General features: G+C 37.6%; 1 protein-coding gene across 13 annotated transcripts in view; it reads right to left on the bottom strand.

Moving 5' to 3' along the window:
- Positions 1–22,397, bottom strand: part of DLG2 (discs large MAGUK scaffold protein 2) — a 2,041,348-nt gene that overhangs the window by 1,571,444 nt on the left and 447,507 nt on the right. For 2 of the 13 annotated variants that reach the window (XM_079928913.1, XM_079928911.1), the window contains exon 1: positions 1,191–1,619. The exons of 10 other annotated variants lie outside the window; for them this stretch is intronic. The gene's annotated coding sequence lies outside the window, so the exon portion shown is untranslated. Of the gene's footprint in view, positions 1–1,190; positions 1,620–22,397 lie in introns of those variants that run through there. One more of the 13 variants, XM_079928912.1, reaches the window with a different exon arrangement.

The raw sequence follows: 22,397 nt of genomic DNA on the forward strand, positions 1-22,397 counted from the left end.
AACTGCAATAAAGTACTGAATTCAGTACTTGTGCTAAGAATCCTATTTTGTGATTTGTAAGCCTTTTAGAGAAACCTTTACTTAGGTGATATATTTTTAAGGCATCACTAAACTCTGAAGTGCTGTTTAAGGGATTATTGATAGAGTCACCATAAAAATACACTTATATCATCAATCTCCATGCTCAGCTTTCTTGTTTAAATCAAAACATGACATACGGTACCAAAAGGGTATATAGGGTGCACTGGACTGGTGTCAGATGACCACAGTTTCAAGCTAAGCTCAACCAAGTGCCTGCTAACAGGAGGTGGCTCTGAGTCTTGGGAGTCACAGCTGTAGAACAGTGTTAGTATCTCACCTAATTCACGGGACTTCTATCAGATGATAAAGATTTGCTTCAGATAATTACCACAATTTGCAAGGATGTAATGGAAAAGAACACACAAAGTAAAAGGACACTTTTATTGTTCCTTTCTGATACCTTAAGGCAGATAAATATAATGTATCTACATGTGAAGATAAGCCTTTTGAAATTGAAAGCATTATTAAAATGCTAGTTATTATTATTTTTAATTATAAGTCATACCAATGTTAATGGTGAGGAATGTGTCCTTTGTAATAATTCATAATTGTTATTGTTAGTAGAGGGTAGTAATAATAAGCTTGTTTTACATCTAGATACTATATATCTTTATGGAGCATATGGTAAAGAAGGAAAATTCAATAAATAAGTGAGCTGTGCTTAGGTGGAGGAATATAAGTACTCATAAAATGTGATGGGGGGAACGCTTCCGGGAAGATGGCGGAAGAGTAAGACGCAGAGATCACCTTCCTCCCCACAGATACACCAGAAATACATCTACACGTGGAACAACTCCTACAGAACACCTACTAAACGCTGGCAGAACACCTCAGACCTCCCAAAAGGCAAGAAACCCCCCACGTACCTGGTCAGGGCAAAAGAAAAAATAAACAACACAGACAAAAGAATAGGGCCAGGACCCGCACCAGTGGGAGGGAGCTGTGAAGGAGGAAAGGTTCCCACACACTAGGAAGCCCCTTCGCAGGCGGAGACTGCGGGTGGCGGAGGGGGAAAGCTTCGGAGCCGCGGTGGAGAGCACAGCAACAGGGGTGCGGAGAGCAAAGCGGAGAGATTCCTGCACAGAGGATCAGGGCCCACCGGCACTCACTAGTCCAAGAGGCTTCTCTGCTCACCCGCCAGGGCGGGCGGGGCTGGGAGTTGAGGCTCGGGCTTCCGTCCTCGGGCTTCGGTCGGACCCCCGGGGGAGGACTGGGGTTGGCGGCGTGAACACAGCCTGCAGGGGGTTAGTGCGCCACGGCTAGCCGGGACGGAGTCCGGGAAAAGGTCTGGAGCTGCCGAAGAGGCAAGAGACTTTTTCTTCCCTCTTTGTTTCCTGGTGCGCGAGGAGAGGGGATTAAGAGCGCTGCTTAAAGGAGCTCCAGAGACGGGCGTGAGCCGCGGCTAAAAGAGCGGACCCCAGAGATGGGCATGAGACGCTAAGGCTGCTGCTGCCGCCACCAAGAAGCCTGTGTGCGAACACAGGTCACTATCCACACCCCCCTTCCAGGGAGCCTGTGCAGCCCCCCATTGCCAGGGTCCCGGGATCCAGCGACAACTTCCCCTGGACAACGCACGGCGCGCCTCAGGCTGGTGCAACGTCACGCCGGCCTCTGACGCTGCACGCACGCACGCACGCACGCACGCACGCCCCGCACTCCGTGCCCCTCCCTCCCCACGGCCTGAGGGAGCCACAGCCCGCGAATGATCGGCTCCTTTAACCCCGTCCTGTCTGAGCAAAGAACAGACGCCCTCCGGCGACCTACACACAGAGGCGGGGCCAAATCCAAAACTGAGCCCCTGGGAGCTGTGAGAACAAAGAGAAAGGGAAATCTCTACCAGCAGGCTCAGAAGCAGCAGATTAAAGCTCCACAGTCAACGTGACGTACCCTGCATCTGTGGAATACATAAATAGACAAGCAATCATCCCAAATTAAGGAGGTGGACATTGAGAGCAAGGTTTATTATTTTTTCCCCTTTTCCTCTTTTTGTGTGTATGTGTATGCTTCTGTGTGAGATTTTGTCTGTATAGCTTTGCTTCCACCATTTGTCCTAGGGTTCTATCCGTCCATTTTGTTTTGTTTTGATTTTTTTCTTAATTATTATTTTTAATTTCATAACTTTATTTTATTTTACTTTATCTTCTTTCTTTTTTTCCTTCCTTCCTTCCTTCCTTCCTTCCTCCCTCCCTCCCTCCTTTCTTTCTTTCTTTCTACTTCTACTAATTCTTTCTGTCTACTTTTTCTCCCTTTTATTCTGAGCCATGTGGATGAAAGCTTTTGGTGCTGCAGCCAGGAGTCAGTGCTGTGCCTCTGAGGTGGGAGAGCCAACATCAGGACACTGGTCCACAAGAGACCTCCCAGTTCCACATAATATGAAATGGCAAAAATCTCCAAGGGATCTCCATCTCAACACCAGCACCCAGCTTCACTCAACGACCAGCAAGCTACAGTGCTGGACATCCTATGCCAAACAACTAGCAAGACAGGAACACAACCCCACCCATTAGCAGAGAGGCTGACTAAAATCATAAGTCCACAGACACCCCAAAACACACCACCAGACGTGGACCTGCCCACCAGAAAGACAAGATCCAGCCTCATCCACCAGAACACAGGCACTAGTCCCCTCCACCAGGAAGCCTACACAACCCACTGAACCAACCTTAGCCACTGGGGACACACACCAAAAACAACGGGAACTACGAACCTGCAGCCTGCAAAAAGTAGACCCCAAACACAGTAAGATAAGCAAAATGAGAAGACAGAAAAACACACAGCAGATGAAGGAGCAAGATAAAAACCCACCAGACCTAACAAATGAAGAGGAAATAGGCAGTCTACCTGAAAAAGAATTCAGAATAATGATAGTAAAGATGATCCAAAATCTGGGAAATAGAATAGACAAAATGCAAGAAACATTTAACAAGGACCTAGAAGAACTAAAGATGAAACAAACAACGGTGAACAACACAATAAATGACATTAAAAATACTCTAGATGGGATCAATAGCAGAATAACTGAGGCAGAAGAACAGATAAGTGACCTGGAAGATAAAATAGTGGAAATAACTACTGCAGAGCAGAATAAAGAAAAAACAATGAAAAGAACTGAGGACAGTCTCAGTAACCTCTGGGACAACATTAAACGCACCAACATTCGAATTATAGGGGTTCCAGAAGAAGAAGAGAAAAAGAAAGGGACTGAGAAAATATTTGAAGGGATTATAGTTGAAAACTTCCCTAATATGGGAAAGGAAATAGTTAATCAAGTCCAGGAAGCACAGAGAGTCCCATACAGGATAAATCTAAGGAGAAATATGCCAAGACACATATTAATCAAACTGTCAAAAATGAAATACAAAGAAAACATATTAAAAGCAGCAAGGGAAAAACAACAAATAACACACAAGGGAATCCCCATAAGGTTAACATCTGATCTTTCAGCAGAAACTGCAAGCCAGAAGGGACTGGCAGGACATACTTAAAGTGATGAAGGAGAAAAACCTACAACCAAGATTACCCAGCAAGTTCTCATTCAGATTTGATGGAGATATTAAAACCTTTACAGACAAGCAAAAGCTGAGAGAGTTCAGCACCACCAAACCAGCTTTATAACAACTGCTAAAGGAACTTCTCTAGGCAAGAAACACAAGAGAAGGAAAAGACCTACAATAACGAACCCAAAACAATTAACAAAATGGGAATAGGAACATACATATCAATAATTACCTTAAATGCAAATGGACTAAATGCTCCCACCAAAAGACACAGATTGGCTGAATGGATACAAAAACAAGACCCATATATTTGCTGTCTACAAGAGACCCACTTCAGACCTAGAGACACATACAGACTGAAAGTAAGGGGATGGAAAAAGATATTTCATGCAAATGGAAACCAAAAGAAAGCTGGAGCAGCAATTCTCATATCAGACAAAATAGACTTTAAAATAAAGGCTACTAGAAGAGACAAAGAAGGACACTACATAATGATCAAGGGATCAATCCAAGAAGAAGATATAAGAATTGTAAATATTTATGCACCCAACATAGTAGCACCTCAATACATAAGGCAAATACTAACAGCCATAAAAGGGGAAATCCACAGGAACACATTCATAGTAGGGGACTTTAACACCCCACTTTCACCAATGGACAGATCATCCAAAATGAAAATAAAGAAACACAAGCTTTAAATGATACATTAAACAAGATGGACTTAATTGATATTTATAGGACATTCCATCCAAAAACAACAGAATACACATTTTTCTCAAGTGCTCACAGAATATTCTCCAAGATAGATCATACATTAGGTCGCAAATCAACCCTTGGTAAATTTTTAAAAAATTGAAATTGTATCAAGTATCTTTTCTGACCACAATGCTATGAGACTAGATATCAATTACAGGAAAAGATCTGTAAAAAATACAAACACATGGAGGCTAAACAATACACTACTTAATAACGAAGTGATCACTGAAGAAATCAAAGAGGAAATTAAAATGCACGTAAAGCAATTAGAGAAAGAAGAACAAAAAAACCCCAAAGTTAGCAGAAGGAAAGAAATCATAAAAATCAGATCAGAAATAAATGAAAAGGAAATGAAGGAAACGATAGCAAAGATCAATAAAACTAAAAGCTGGTTCTTTAAGAAGATAAACAAAATTGATAAACCATTAGCCAGACTCATCAAGAAAAAAACGGAGAAGACTCAAATCAATAGAATTAGAAATGAAAAAGGAGAAGTGACAACTGACACTGCAGAAATACAAAAGATCATGAGAGATTACTACAAGCAACTGTATGCCAATAAAATGGACAATCTGGAAGAAATGGACAAATTCTTAGAAATGCACAACCTGCCAAGACTGAATCAGGAAGAAATAGAAAATATGAACAGACCAATCACAAGCACTGAAATTGAAACTGTGATTAAAAATCTTCCAACAAACAAAAGCCCAGGCCCAGATGGCTTCACAGGCGAATTCTATCAAACATTTAGAGAAGAGCTAACACCTATCCTTCTCAAACTCTTCCAAAATATAGCAGAGGGAGGAACAGTCTCAAACTCATTCTACGAGGCCACCATCACCCTGATACCAAAACCAGACAAGGATGTCACAAAGAAAGAAAACTACAGGCCAATATCACTGATGAACATAGATGTAAAAATCCTCAACAAAATACTAGCAAACAGAATCCAACAGCACATTAAACGGATCATACACCATGATGAAATGGGGTTTATTCCAGGAGTGCAAGGATTCTTCAATATACGCAAATCAATCAACGTGATACACCATATTAACAAACTGAAAGAGAAAAACCATATGATCATCTCAATAGATGCAGAGAAAGCTTCTGACAAAATTCAACATCCATTTATGATAAAAACACTGCAGAACCTAGGCATAGAGGGAACTTTCCTCAACATAATAAAGGCCATATATGACAAACCCACAGCCAACGTCATCCTCAATGGTGAAAAACTGAAAGCATTTCCACTAAGATCAGGAAGAAGACAAGGTTGCCCACTCTCACCACTCTTATTCAACATAGTTTTGGAAGTTTTAGCCATAGCAATAAGAGAAGAAAAGGAAATAAAAGGAATCCAAATCGGAAAAGAAGAAGTAAAGCTGTCACTGTTTCAGGATGACATGATACTCCACATAGAGAATCCTAAAGATGCTACCAGAAAACTGCTAGACTAATCAATGAATTTGGTAAAGTAGCAGGATCCACAATTAATGTACAGAAATCTCTGGCATTCCTATACACTAATGATGAAAAATCTGAAAGTGAAATCAAGAAAACACTCCCATTTACCATTGCAACAAAAAGAATAAAATATCTAGGAGTAAACCTACCTAAGGAGACAAAAGACCTGTATGCAGAAAATTATAAGACACTGATGAAAGAAATTAAAGCTGATACAAACAGATGGAGAGATATACCATGTTCTTGGATTGGAAGAATCAACATTGTGAAAATGACTCTACTACCCAAAGCAATCTACAGATTCAATGCAATCCCTACCAAACTACCACTGGAATTTTTCACAGGACTAGAACAAAAAATTTCACAATTTGTATGGAAAAACGAAAGACCCCGAATAGCCAAAGCAATCTTGAGAACGAAAAATGGAGCTGGAGGAATCAGGCTCCCTGACTTCAGACTATACTACAAAGCTACAGTAATCAAGACAGTATGGTACTGGCACAAAAACAGAAAGATAGATCAATGGAACAGGATAGAAAGCCCAGAGATAAACCCAGGCACATATGGTCACCTTATCTTTGAGAAAGGAGGCAAGAATATACAGTGGAGAAAAGACAGCCTCTTCAATAAGTGGTGCTGGGAAAACTGGACAGCTACATCTAAAAGTATGAGATTAGAACACTCCCTAACACCATACACAAAAATAAGCTCAAAATGGATTAAAGACCTAAATGTAAGGCCAGAAACTATCAAACTCTTAGAGGAAAACATAGGCAGAACACTCTATGACATAAATCACAGCAAGATCCTTTTTGACCCACCTCCTAGAGAAATGGAAATAAAATCAAAAATAAACAAATGGGACCTAATGCAACTTCAAAGCTTTTGCACAGCAACGGAAACCATAAACAAGACCAAAAGACAACCCTCAGAATGGGAGAAAATACTTGCCAATGAAGCAACTGACAAAGCATTAATCTCCAAAATTTATAAGCAGCTCATTCAGCTCAATAACAAAAAAACAAACAACCCAATCCAAAAATGGGTAGAAGGCCTCAATAGACATTTCTCCAAAGAAGATATACAGACTGCCAACAAACACATGAAAGAATGCTCAACATCACTAATCATTAGAGAAATGCGAATCAAAACTACAATGAGATATCATCTCACATCACTCAGAATGGCCATTATCAAAAATCTAGAAACAATAAATGCTGGAGAGGGTGTGGAGAAAAGGGAACTCTCTTGCACTGTTGGTGGGAATGTAAATTGATACAGCCATTGTGGAGAACAATATGGAGTTTCCTTAAAAAACTACAAATAGAACAACCATACAACCCAGCAATCCCACTCCTGGGCATATACCCTGAGAAAACCATAACTCAAAAAGAGTCTTGTACCACAATGTTCATTGCAGCTCTATTTACAATAGTCCAGAGATGGAAACAACCTAAGTGTCCATCACTGGATGAATGGATAAAGAAGATGTGGCACATATATACAATGGAATATTACTCAGCCATAAAAAGAAACGAAATTGAGCTATTTGTAATGAGGTGGATGGACCTAGAGTCTGTCATGCAGAGTGAAGTAAGTGAGAAAGGGAAAGACAAATACCATATGCTAACACATATATATGGAATTTAAGGAAAAAAATGTCATGAAGAACCCAGGGGTAATACAGGAATAAAGACAAAGACCTACTAGAGAATGGACTTGAGGATATGGGGAGGGGGAAGGGTAGGTTGTGACAAAGAGAGAGAGAGGCATGTACATGTATACACTACCAAACGTAAGGTAGTTAGCTAGTGGGAAGCAGCTGCATAGTACAAGGAGATCAGGTCAGTGCTTTGTGACCGCCTGGAGGGGTGGGATTGGGAGGTAGCAGTGAGGGAGACGCAAGAGGGAAGAGATATGGGAACATACGTATAGGTATAACTGATTCACTTTGTTATAAAGCAGAAACTAACACACCATTTTAAAAAAGAAAAAGAAAAAGCAGGATATATAGGTGACACTGGTCAGAATGGCCATCACTAAAAGTCTACAAATAACAAATGCTGGAGTGGATGTGGAGAAGAAAAGGGAACATTCCTACACTGTTTGTGGGAATGTAAGTTGGTACAGCCACTATCGAAAACATTATGGCTGTTCCTCCAAAAACTAAAAATAGAATTACCATATGATCCAGCAATCCCACTCCTGGAATATACCTGAATAAAACTATAATTCAAAAAGATACATGCACCCCTGTGTTCATAGTGGCACTGTTTACAATACACAAAACATGGAAACAACCTTAATGTTCATCGACAGATGAATGGATAAAGATGATGTGGTACATATATACAATGGAATACCACTCAGCCATAACAAAGAATGAAATAATGCCATTTGCAGCAACATGGATGCAACTAGAGATTATCATACTAAGTGAAGCAAGTCAGAAAGAGAAAGACAGATATCATATGATATCACTTATATGTGGAACCTAAAATATGGCACAAATGAACCTATCTACAAAACAGAAACATATTCACAGACATAGAGAACAAACTTGTGGTTGCCAAGGGGGAAGGGGTGAGGGAGAGGGATGGACTGGGAATTTGGGGTTGGTAGATGCAAATTATTACATTTAGAATGGATAAACAATAAGGTCCTAATATATAGCACAGGGAACTATATACAATATCCTATGATAAACCATAATGAAAAAGAATATTAAAAAAGAAAAAAAATGTGATGGGGGGCATAAATAAGTAGTGTTTAAGCTTCTATGGATATATACCATGGAGTAAAGAAAGATGAGAATCTGTGTGAGTCTCCTGTCCCACTATTACCTGAGTTTTAGATACTAAAGCCTTCCCATTAGTGTTTTAATCAAGAAGATTAACAATATGATTACACAGGGGCAGATACATAAAAAGGCCTACTGAAGGCAGATGCCATGAAAACATATATTATTTGGTAATCCACAGTGTGTGACTAGAAAAAAATAAGACTGGAATAGAAGTTAGGATCTTAGATTTCAGTAGTGTCCCCATTAATCTACCTAGTGTCCCCATTAATCTATCTGTGGAACTTTGGGAAAGTTCCTTTACACTTTAAACCTCATTTTTCTCATGTATAAAATGAGAGGGGTTTATTTGATCCCCTGATATACCAACCTATATTCCTCCCAATAATTTAATATGTTTCCTCCTCCAAAGGGGTACACCTTCCAGTTGAATATCCCTGTCATTCTGATCTACTGTTACCATAGGATATGGTTATATCTCTGTGAGTTTGCATGGTAGTAAAAGTTAAGAACTGCCAGACCAGATAATCTCACAAGAGCTTTCCGCTGAAGTGTGGTTACTGAAAACCGCAACCTCAGGTTTTACCTACCACTTCACTCTACTTCTAAAGAAGACAAAATCTAACATACGTCAAGGGAATTGTCACAGCAGTGGAAGTAAAAGGGTTAAAATTTCTCTTTTTCCTAGAATTTTTCCTTCTCCTTTTTTAGTATTTTTTCTCTCCAATATTTAATGTGGGCACCATGACAGAGTTTGGGGTTACTGCCTACTTGGCAGGTCCCCAGCCTTTAGAAGGCCAGCAAGGACCAGTATGAAAACTAGGGGAAAGGACACTCTCTAGGCTATTTTTAAGTTAATTCTTAGGGCAAAAATCAAGAGGGAACATTAGAATTCCCTCAAGAGCCAGCCTATCTCTCCAAGTAAGAGTGTAAGATAGAAGTTGGTGACAGATTACCCTAAAGACAGATTTCACTTCCCCTTCTCTCTCCCATCCATCTACCCTGAATATTTATACCTCTATATTGTTGATATGTGACTCGATCAAGATTCAGGATCTGAAATGCTAACCTTGAAAAACATGTTATATTAAGAGACAAAACTATCAGTGGGTTTTGGTCTTTTTAAAATACTATGCTATTTAGATAGGTTGATGTCTCCAAGTCTGTCATCTTCCTTGATGGTCTTTTTCCAACTTTAACATCTTAACACATTTCATTCCAGAATATCCTAAGCAAATGAGCCAAATATGCTGGACAATTAAATCTCAGATTGATTATGTAAATATGTAACTACAAAGAATTTCAATAGTGACAAACACTTGACAAAAAAAACTCTAAAGATTTTCTGCTCAACCTGTCCCATGCCCAGAGAGAGTAGAAATCTTTTGTGTATCAGGGGCTTATATCTGTTAGAGCGCTTTGGAGTTTACCAATGACTATATAGACATTTTCGTTATTTAATCCTCAGAACAAGTTTGTGTGTGGCAGGGTGAGAAATGATTCATCCAAATAAAATTTTGACCTAAATGTTTCATTCAAAATAGCATGTTCTTCTGAAAGCAGAGAAAAAACTAAAAGCTTCTGTTGTTCTGTTCACAATAAAATGATTCTCATAATCATAGAATTTTTTTCTGGGTTGAGAAGTATCACATGATAGTGCTATATATATATTTATTCAGCTATTCATTTATCAAATATGTATTATATAGAAGGTACCATGCTAGGTATATATAGAGATATAAAATTTAGAGATATAAAAATTTAAATCCTTTCTCTTAAAGAGCTCCCAACCTTTTAGGAGATACAGTGCAACATGTTACATTTAAAATAGGATTATAAACTAGGACCATTCGTTCATTTATTCATTTATTTGGTCAACAAACATTCATTGAGAAATTAGTAAGTGCTAGCTATTGTATTAGAAATAAGGATATATCAAGACTCAGTCTCTGTCTAAAGAAGTTCCCAGTCCAAGGAAAAAGACAAACTAATAAACATGCAATTATAAAGCAACATTAATAATATGGTATAAATAAAACGTGACATAACAGATCAAAAAGATCCATCTCTTCCATTTTGGGGTCAGGAGTAAGGGATGAGCAAGGGCCATAGAAAACTGTGCAGGGAAACTAAGGCCAAAGGCAAGAATGTTGAACTCTGACTGGATAAATCAGGAAGCATTTTATAGAGAAGACACTTCAGTTTTCCAATAAAGCTTTTAGGATGGAAAGGGTGAGTAGAGGGCCTTCCAGGTAAAGGTGTACCATGTACCATCTGATAGTGAATCAAGGTATTCTTGGACTTGGTAAGGAAACCTCTTGATTTTAGGCCACAGAAACCTGGGAATGAGGGGAAAGTATGATTCTATGCTACAGAGAAAGCTGACTTCGGCCTTTCCCCTCATTTATTTCTACTTCACAGCGCATGGACAGCAGGAAGTCCTGCCAGGGAATGGATCTGGAGGGATCCAGGCCTGATCCTATAAAAAACTCAAGAGGCTCTCCTGAGTTTAGTCTCTGGAAAAGCACTTAAGGTGTCTTTCCCATCTTTTCTAAAACGCTCAGGTGTTTGACAGATGAAGAAAAAGAGATTAAAACATGATGTACAAGGGGCAAAACTAAGTGGCACGGCAGAACGAAAATGACTATAACAATGTGTCTGCAAATACACTGTAAGATGTAAAGTACTTTTATAAATGTAATGAATAATTATATTCAAAGGATTATTATAAACATTAATATCTATGTGTTAATGCTTACTAAAATTACTAGAAAACATATTTTCTGACTTCTAGTCAAACATATGCTGCAGCACATCAAGAATTAAGGTAATTTTCCGAAAATTTGAAGAAAGGAAAACAACTCCCAGGATGCCTCCAAATCATCAATTTCATATATACAGATATACAATGTGTATATATATAGACATATAATGTGTGCATATATACATACATACATATATGTTTGTGTACACACATATGTGTATAAATAATTGCCCTTAGGCAAATAAAGGTTTTCATCCAATTAGTTTCCTAATTTGCCATAAAGACGTGTAATTTCAGAGTAAGTTGTTAAAAGGAGAAAATCATATTTTGCCAGGTACCAAAGTACACTATAGTTAGAAATATATGTACAAGGTAATATATTGGAAGCCCTGTCTAAGATACCAAGATATGATAAAAATGAGATTCCAAAGGAGGTGCTATAATTTTCAAAGGAAATTATCAAGAACCACTTTCAGGTCTCTAAACCCTTATCGATAATGAGGATATACAAGGGTTAGCTGGTTGGAGATTTACAAAGAGAAGGGATTTCTTTGGAAAGGGGCTAGGAGGGGTCTAACTTTTCACCTAAGATTAGTGAAAGAGGTGTCAATGAGCATATACCTAAAGCTTAATATAATTCCCTTGGATTTAAGAGGTGAGTATACTGGGATCTGACTCACCCCTGAAAAATTTAACAAGTAAGATAACATGGCAAGCTGGTTATTGCCTCAGGAGAGGTGGCTTCCTCTGGGCCAGTCTCCATGTTCAGAGTTTGTAAGGACAAAAGAGCCATCCTGGAGCCATTACAATGCCTGCCAAGACAACCCTCTGTGTGGAGTGGACTGCTGTAAAACTTGGGGCTGAAGAAATGCATCACCCACATTAGAGGAGGTTTAGTCAGAGAGGCCCAGAAAGAGAAACTCCCTAAGACCCACAACAGTGATGACCCTGGGCAGGTTGCTTAACCTCTCTTTGTCTCAGTTATGGAGATTAAAGGAATTAATACAAGTGCTTAGAATTATTTCTAGACATAATCAACATTAATGTAAACATCAGATATTTTCTTCATTTTTGTTATTATTATCATTATATGTCAGGCTCAGAAAGCAAAAAATATGACAATCCCAGTCTAATAAGGACTTTCTGCTCTGCTTTTTTTATTTCCCTATCATGCTCCACACCTGGAGGAATAAATAACCAACTAGCAAATGATGAAAAAGAAGAAAGAAGCCTATCCCCAAACCATTCCCCCAAAGCAGACATCCTATCTGAAGATCCCATAGTAGGGAAGAGAGAGTATTTCATCAGGAAAAGTGTACAGAGTTTTGATTAATATTTGAGACTGGACAATTTTCATTACTTAACTGAGACTGTATTTGTGATTTTAAGTGATTGTAGGGCTTTTAATTCTTTGCAGTGACTGGAAATTCATGGAAAGTCACAGGACGGCCTGAGTTTTCATCTAGAGAGCAGGGTAGGTATTACTGACACTAAGAAGCTTTAAATAAACTATTATGTATAAAATAAGCTACAAGGATATATTGTACAACACAGAGAATATAGCTAATATTTTATAAAAACTATAAGTGGAGTATAACCTTTAAAAATTGTGAATGACTAAATATTGTACACCTATAACATCTAATATACATCAACAATACTTCAATTAAAAAAGTTTTAAATAAACAATGGGGAGCCCCAAATAAGGTGTCTTCTATCCTGCTTGTTCAAAGTATATTACAGATGCTAAACACACGCATGGTCAGTATTAACCTTTCTCATTACATTTTGGGCATAATTCCTCACAGTTCCCCAATACACAACTTTATCCTTTCCTGGGCTTATCTTCCTACTTGTTTCCTTTTATTTTCTCAGGTTTCAAAGATGTTTAAAATGAGTTGGCCTAATTTGTTTCTGAGGAAATCCTTACTAAGGTCATCGTGTTGGGGAATCATGCATTTGGCTCTTCTGTAAATGAGGAAAATGCTGCTGACCCATTCTCCGCAGGATGCTGAGAAAGAAGGTTTTTCAGCAGACAGTGATGGTGATGCTGAGTCATGATCATGCATTCCAAAATCTCTTGTGACTCCAGGCAGGCATTTGCCCAGGTTAGCAGAGGTGCAATCTGTGGCTAACTAGTACATAAGAGGATTAACACTCTATGTTAAAACATTTTCTAACCACCTGACTTCCTGGATTAATTAACTATGATGAGTTACATAAGTTCTGAATGCTCAAAGCAGGCCACATTTAAATATTTATTACACATGAGAGTCACTGTTGTAACTTATTTTACAGTATCAATGGAGAGAGGCATTTCCTAGGTGTATAACGAAATAATATTTATTGAGCACCTATTAGATGCCAGACACTTGACATGAGTTGCTAGCTAATTCTATCGTTACGTTAACCCTGAAAGGTGGTGGAGGAAAATGTTTAAAACAATGAGGAATCCACTGGACCAGTGTTAGAATGCTAGATTTTTCACTTTCTAGATCTGTGAATAAGTTTCTTAGTCTCAGTGAGTTTCAGTTTTCTCATCCATAAAGTGGAGAGAATAATACCCAGTTTAGAGGATTATTAGAAGGATTATATGAGATAATACAGTAATATATTTAGCCCAGGGTCCAACATACATTCTAATCATAATAAGTATATTTATATTATATAAATATTAATATTTATCTTACTAACCAGGGATTCTTCTCCTATCCCACTTAGCTTCTCTAAGCCTATTTTCTCACCTCTGAGTATAAAATAATACTATTTATCTCACATGCTCACTATGAAAATTAAATGAGAAAAAGTTCAAGAAAGTACTTCGCAAACATCAGGAATTTTAAATCTAAGTTTTAAATCTAAGTTGGAAAGAACATCAGAAATACTGCAACAGTTTTAGGATGACTAAATTTGGGAGCCAGAATTGACTGTGTAGTCTGGGATCACATACTTGAAATAATTGGTCTGTAAATGTTCCTAAGAAATATATTATGGTACTTTAGCTTTTTGTGGAAGCATGTCCCAATGTTCTCTGAAGCTCTAGAAATCTCCAAAGTTGAATTATTGTTATGTAGAGTTAGATGCAATAGAGTAATTTAAGCCTCTAAATAAAAGATTAAAAAAAAAACATATTCTTGTAAAATACTTTAAATGTCATTGATATTTGCATGCTGTCACTGCATCCTACTGACATAACAAGATGAAACAAGAGAAATGAACTACAAGTGTACTTTTCTCCCTGCAAGAAAGAAACTTTGGACATTATCTACTACTGTAGTCAATGAATATTCTTCATTGGCAGATCTTATCTATGATATCATAAACTACAAACTCTTATGGAAACAGAGGCTGTGATTTTTTAAATTACCTGCATTTTTCTTCCTGACACTTTTTAAAATTCATCTTTAAAAAATACCTCTTTTGAATAAACAGCTAATGAAAAATACCTAAAATTTCAGGTCTGCCAAATAAGGTCCATCCTTTGAGGAAAGAAATGCCGTTCAGAAACAAGATCAAAGCAATTCATTTCTATTTTCACTGCTACCATAGAGACAAAGAAAAAATAGTAAAGAGTTTTAGCCGACTTAATTCTTCCTGAAATTTATAATTAACTACATGGGAAAGGGGACAATTACCATATTTCCAAAGAATAAAGGATTAAAAAAGTTGAGCTTTTGATAAGACATAAGTACAACCTATTAAACATGCAATTCATATCAATTTGTTCTTATAATCTTCTTGAGTTTCTGAAAATTGCATATATGTTGGACAGTGTTTTCTGAAAAATACCCTCAGAATGCCATCACTTTAAATGTACATAGTTCTCTCTTGTCAGAGATTCTTCTTAGATATTAAAACTTCCAGCAAAGTCTAACACAAAGAAAGGGGGTTAGATTGGTATTGTTTTTGTATGTGCCTTGTCTTCCTGACACCTATGAATATATGTTTTTGGACAAATGTTAATCAATGAAAGAATGTGCAGGCTTTTGCAGATCAGGCACCATAGCCAACATCAAGCAGTCAGCCAGGAAGAACTAGCAATTAGACCTGTCTTCAATTTAAATAGAACTTCAGATTGCTAAGTACATTACATGTGTATTAATTCAGAACAGTTTTATTTTAAAGGACTAGCAAGAAAGCACCATAGCTTGAAATCCTAGAAGACTCATACAAAGACAAGGGAGGGAGAATTTCTTTTTTGCTAAAAATATGTTTTTATTTATGGCGTCTTTAGCAAATGATTTTCAAATACTTTTTATCAGCAATAATATCCAGAACTCCTCTTCACATTTTCTAATTAGAGCCATATTTGAAAATAAGTAATTTATTTTATTTGGGGATACCATAAATACAGCATGATAAATTATATATCTCTTTGTGAAAACATGAAATGTAGGAGAGATAAGTTTTGTTTTAACACGTTTTGAACTGTGTTTTAGGGAACACCACAATTCTTGCTGATATGGATAATAAATGGTATGATTCACATGTTAAAATTTGACTTTTGGAATTTTTTGTTTTGTTTTGTTTTTGCGGTATGCGGGCCTCTCACTGTTGTGGCCTCTCCCGTTGCGGAGCACAGGCTCCGGACGCGCAGGCCCAGCGGTCATGGCTCATGGGCCTAGCCACTCCGCGGCATGTGGGATCTTCCCGGACCGGGGCACGAACCCATGTTGCCTGCATCGACAGGCGGACTCTCAACCACTGCGCCACCAGGGAAGCCCGACTTTTGGAATTTTTAATAGGTGTAAGTGGTCTTCAGGGAGAATCTCTATTGTCGCCTATATTGATACATGGGAAAGTGGTATATCTGATTATTCTGTGGTATTTCTGTCGGTTATCAGAATAATTTTAAGGAAATATTTGCAAGTGACTAAAAATTTTAACTCAGATGTGAACCACAGAATAACAGAACACCTATTCAGGGCTCCTTTTGCATAGCATTGATGTCATCTGTATAGCAATAATCATTATTATAGTTTTTTTAAGTTCTTTTTGGAGGTTACTTGAGGTGAAACTATTCAATGGTACTGGTACACTCTGTTCTCTAAAATGCAAAGCAATGTTAAAAAAAAAAAAAAAAGCAGAATTGCTGTGAAGTCACATTCCCTTCCTAGACAAGTTTGTATCGTGAAAGCTGAGTGCAATATAATGCATCCTGCTTTGGGAAAAAAAAAAGACACCTTTATTATTTCTTCAATTATTTCATGACCTAATAATTTAGGACAATAAATTCATTTTAAAATTTTCTATTATATAGCTTTCAGACAAATTTTAATGTTTTTATGCTAAAAATATACTATATAATTTAAAATTATACCTCTATATTTATGGTAAACATATACCTATTATAAAGTCAAATAATTTTCCCCCAAAACTAGGTTAAGTATCATACTATATAAAATCTCTGAGAAATTAAACAGACATAAGTTGGCATTATTTTATTAAACTGAAAACCTGATCTGGCTGCTTTAGCTTTTGTTTAATAAAAATGTGCTATTGACTTACAAGGATTTTTATATTTGAATTTTAGAGGTTTAAAAGTTGATCGTTATAAGTAGGTTTATCATAGATGTGATCCAGTTGCTACTCGTCTTGGAGTGTGTGAGGACTTTTATCTCTTTTAGTCCATTTATTTTATACTAAAATGATGTTTCAAGTATCATTTCAGGCCTAGCAACCATTCACAGAGAAGTTCACCAATTGCCTGTCTGTCAACTGAATAGTTTATCCATCAGAATACAAAGATACCTTTTACAAATATTTCCTGTGAAGTGCATGTTATACACACACATACATATGTATATATACATATACATATAAATATACACATACATTTGTGTAAGTTGCAGGAAAGAAGTGTTTCATCCACTTGTTCATTTACATAGCAATGCAGTGTCTACCAAATGTGTGTTAAATGAAAGAATCAATCAACATTTATGGTATACCTGTCAGCACCATACTAGGTGGTTGGCTATAAATATGATTAATAACTTCCCTACCATCTTCAAAGACTTCACATTCTAGCAAGAGATAGGCATGTGTAAAAACTAATTGTACAACTAGATGTTGGCTATTATACAGATACAGACATTGTACTGAGGACACGAAGAATGGCTAGCTCAGTTCAGTAGAGTAGTATCAAGGAAAATATTTACAGAGGTATCTGCATTTGAGCTGAGTCTTAAAGGTTAAAAAGAAGCTCATTAACTCTCAGGTGAGAGAGTTGAAAGGCATTCTAGACATAAAGAAAAGCAGGTACATAGAAACAGGAGAATGGAATTCAGATTGTTTGGGGAACCAAGTATAATTGACTATAGTTCAAGCTAAGGCATGAAGGGTGATAGGATCTGAGATAGGAAAGTTAGACGAGGGCCAGAGCATGGAGAGCCATGTATGTGACGTTAAGCTGTGCAAACTTTATCTTCCTATAGGCCAGTGCTTCTTAAATCTATGTGTGCAAGAGCAACTAAGAATACAAATCATCTAGGCATCTTGCTAAAACACAGGTTCTGACTCAGTAATTCTAGCATGGAGCTCGAGATTCTGCATTTCCAACAAGCTCTGAAGGGATGCCATTGTAACGGATCAACAGACCACACTTTGAATAATGGGGAAGTAGGGGACTGGGAACTCCTGAAGAGCTATATAGCAGGTTCCCAGTAGCTATCTATTTTACACATGGTACTGTATATATTTCAATGGTACATATGAACCTATTTGCAGGGCAGGAATAGAGACACAGACGCAGAGAATGGACAAGTGGACACAGCAGGGAAAGGGGAGGGTAGGAAGAATTGGGAGATTAGGATTGTATGTATATTTTTATTTTATAAGGAAGGTTGCAGTTAACAGCGTGGAAAATGTATAGGAGTGAAAGGATGGGGAAGTTACAAAGAGTGAATGGGGAACTGGGACAAATTGAAATTTAGGGAAAAATAAGAACCAAGATCAATTCCCACTTTTCTAGCCATAACAACTGGGAAATGTCATCGTAGTAAGATAGAACAACTCCCATTTAACTAACCATAACCACTGAGAGTAGCATACTATCCAATGAGCAGAGAATAGAGTAGTAGAATGATTTATGCTCAGAGGGCTCCACAGAGTGGATATTTTCCTGGAACTTTTGATTTATGATTACTTAATGGGTAAATAGAATTCTAAATTCTAAGAATTTATTCATTTACTGTCAAACCACTTTTTCACAAAACCTGTTGTCTTCTGAAAGTTTAGTTCAAGAACTGAATTACTTAAATGCAAAGAAATGGATACATGTATGTAGGAGGTATTAGAATAGAGGTATTTGGGGGGAGAGTATTTTCATAGGATTTCAAATCTGGTACTAATTTTGAATGCACACTAGAAGAAAAGACTAAAATATTTGGTCTCTTTCTCTCACCAATAAATATCTATAAGCCTGGGAAACATTCACTAAAGCCAGAGGAAATTCCTATCACAATGACTACATAATAGAAGTCTGCCAACTAGCTTGGTAACCAGCTAATTCAGTTAATGGTTCTACTATGAAATTTATCCTTAAATGTCAGATTCCCTAAATAAGAGAAAATGAAAGAGGAAAATGAAGAGAAACAGAAACATTCACAGCTATTTGGTGACTATACATTATGTATAGCCGCTCTACTAAGCCCTATGTATAGTATATATTTGTACTAGCTGTTCCTTTTGTCTAGAATGTTCTTCCCCAAGATCTTCACAAAGGTGGTCCTTTCAAGTTCCCAGAACTTTTTCAGAGAGAACGTCTCTGTCCACCCTATCTAATATAGCCCCTATTGCTTTTTATACTCATCCATCTTTCTATATTCTGTTTCTTAGCTTTTATAATTATAGCAGTTATTGCTATCATTATATTTATTATCTGTTTTAATATATTTATTATCTATTAATAGCCAGTCTCTTCACTCTATAATGTAATTTCTCTGAGGGCAGGGACCTTGTCTGATTTATTCACTGTTATATCTCTACTGCTTACAGTACTGTCTGGAACATGTATGCACTCAGTAAATATTTGTGGAGGCAATGAATATTGTATTTAATCCTCACAACAACCCCTCGAAGTGCTTATTATTATCTCATTTTACAAATAAGGAAACTGAGATTTAGATTACATAATTTGGCCCAGACAAGAGAACTAATAACTGGCAGACCTAGGACTCCAGCAAGAATCTGTCTGACTCCAAAGACTATGCTTTCAAACCCTCTACTATGCAGCCACTCTAAGCCAAATTCAGTTGTGGATGCCAGCGGCTGTCCAAATGCCCAGTACCTAGTTCTCTGAGGGATCCTAGACCTGTCAGGCCAATTTGTTTGGGTCACTGTAATTAACATAAAATTAGTCCTAACACATATATGGATACAGCTCTCATTTTTTCCAACATACAGTAATGCTAATGGTAATAAAAGATCTCAGTTTCCTCTAGGATTTCCTGCTTCCAATAATTTTAGTGATCCTGTCCATGTATACAGTATTTTATATTTTTTAAATAAACTCATTTGATTCTGTACAATAATCCTGTGAAGGAAGTACTCATAAGCCAGTGTCATTATCCCCATTTCAGACTTGAGAAGATAACACTCAGGGAGAGTAAACTGAATTGACTAAGTTTACTAATATAATAAATGGCAAACCCACGTCTATAACTTTAATTTCTGAACCTTGGTCCAATGCATATTCCCAAATTGCCTTTGGTGAAACATACATACATGCAATGAGACAGCTCTCAGGCAAGTTGATCATTGGTAATCTGCTTTAAGATAATCTTACTACGAACATTCAGATGAAATAATGGGTAAATAATAAAGGGAAGTGATGAATTCTTTTGTATCTTATGAAGACAGTTATACAATTTTTAAAATTTTTGAAAACATATAATATGGTTATTATACAGATATAATTTAAATATTATTTGATTTGCAAAATTTGATTTGTACTTGTTTCCCTTGCAAACCCACACTTGTCTCATAAAGTAAGATTTACCTAAAAGTCTCATAAAGGATAATCCTCTCAAACTCACAGCTCTTCACAGCACATGTAGCTTTTACTCACAGTGTCAAAAAGGGTTGACGTTGTGAATAACATCCTGGTAATCGGGTTTGGCAGGAAAGACTATTTACTACAGATGTATTAACAGATGACTGGTGTGATTCATACGATACATTTTATTTCATTTCTAAAAGTTTATTTTTATAGGCTACGAATATGTGTCCAAAAAACTACAAATCTACAACTAATTACAAATAACTTTAACCATAATGATAAACCATTATGAGGGTGCATTATTCTTATTTAATTAGATGTTCAGGTTGAGAAGGAACAAAATCCAAAATATAGTATCAAGGGTATGTTTTAACTAAATAATAACCTTGAAGTGATTTAACCAGGAGACAATGATAGTGAATAGGAGCATGGACATCAGTAACAAAGATCTGGGTTTGAGTCCCCACTATGAAACTGCTCAGTTGTGTAAACAGGCCTCATTTTTAACATGTGGAGGATTTTACTTCATTGAGTTGGTCTGAGGAGTAAATGAGTTAATTAAATCCATCAAGCTCTTTCAGTGTGTCAGCATATGTTCCAGATATTATGTATACAAACATGAGAAAAGTAGATGTAGTCTCCTCCCTCATGGAGCTTCTGTCTAGAGACAGACACTGAGAAAATAATCACACAAATCAGGGTATAATTATGAATTGTGGCAAGCAGAAATATGGGACAATAAGAGAGTGGATACCAAGAATATAAAATCTAACTGGAGGGCTTCCCTGGTGGCGCAGTGGTTGAGAGTCAGCCTGCCGATGCAGGGGACACGGGTTCGTGCCCCGGTCCAGGAAGATTCCACATGTCACGGAGAGGCTGGGCCCGTGAGCCATGGCCACTGAGCCTGCGCGTCCGGAGCCTGTGCCCCGCAACGGGAGAGGCCACAACAGTGAGAGGCCCGCGTACCACAAAAAAAAAAAAAAATCTAAGTGGAGATTTTAGGAAAGGTTGTGGCATGTACGTACAGTCAGACCTGGAAGATACATAGCATTTAGACAGATGGATGGTGCCATCTAGACAGAGGAGTAACAAGTACAAGTCTCCAAAGCAGAAACATGGCTGATACTCTCAAAACACAGAGGGGAGCCAACAAGGCCAACGTGCCAATTAGTTTAATGAAGGACAGGGAAGGTAACATAGATATAAGAAGTAGTCTGGCCCATGCCTTTTTAACATTCTTGGAGTATAAAATACAAGGTGGAATGATGGAAGATAAGACAGGGGAGGAATTGAGGTGCCAGGTCAAGGGAGACCTGCATACGAAGGTAAAGACTTGGACAATCACTCATCTTGAGTTGAATAGGGTGCTATCGCAGGGCCTCCACGTGAGAGTTGTGCCGTTGGATTTGCGTATTAGGTTGATCATTCTGGCAGCCGTATGGAATACTTAATAAAGGAAATTTAAGCTATTATATTAATGGAATTCATATGCTGAAGTGTTTTATGCAATTAAAATGGTTAATACCAGGTTACTAATATAGCCATGAAATCTCTTCACATTGGCTCTTCTCCTACTTTTCTACACAAAAAGGCCAGAGTTTATTAAAATTTCCCTACTATTAGCTGTATCTCTCCCTTTCTCTGCCCCCCAGTAGATTTTTCCTGGTCCATTAAGCCCCCTGCTCCAATCTCTGTTCAGTGGACTTGCCACCTTGCAGATGCTTGGTTGAGATGACAGGTATCAGAACCAGTGTCACTGGCAGGTTAGGTACGAGAAGAGCATCAAAAAAAGATAAGAAGAGAGGGAGACTGTGGCCCTCAGCAGAAAACAGTGCACCTACCCCTTACAAGGTAATATGCTAAGTACTTTATAGTTCTTGTCTAACTGAATTGTCAAAACAATCCTGTAAGATAGGTGCCATTTTATAGAAGAGAAAACTACATTTCAGAGAAGGTCAGCCAGCTAGTGAAAGGTGAAACCACTGTTTTTACTGAACAGGCATAAGGATGCGCAAAGGGGTGTGTGGCAGAAAA

Source organism: Stenella coeruleoalba, assembly GCF_951394435.1.
Source record: "Stenella coeruleoalba genome assembly, chromosome: 8".
NCBI lineage: Eukaryota > Metazoa > Chordata > Mammalia > Artiodactyla > Delphinidae > Stenella > Stenella coeruleoalba.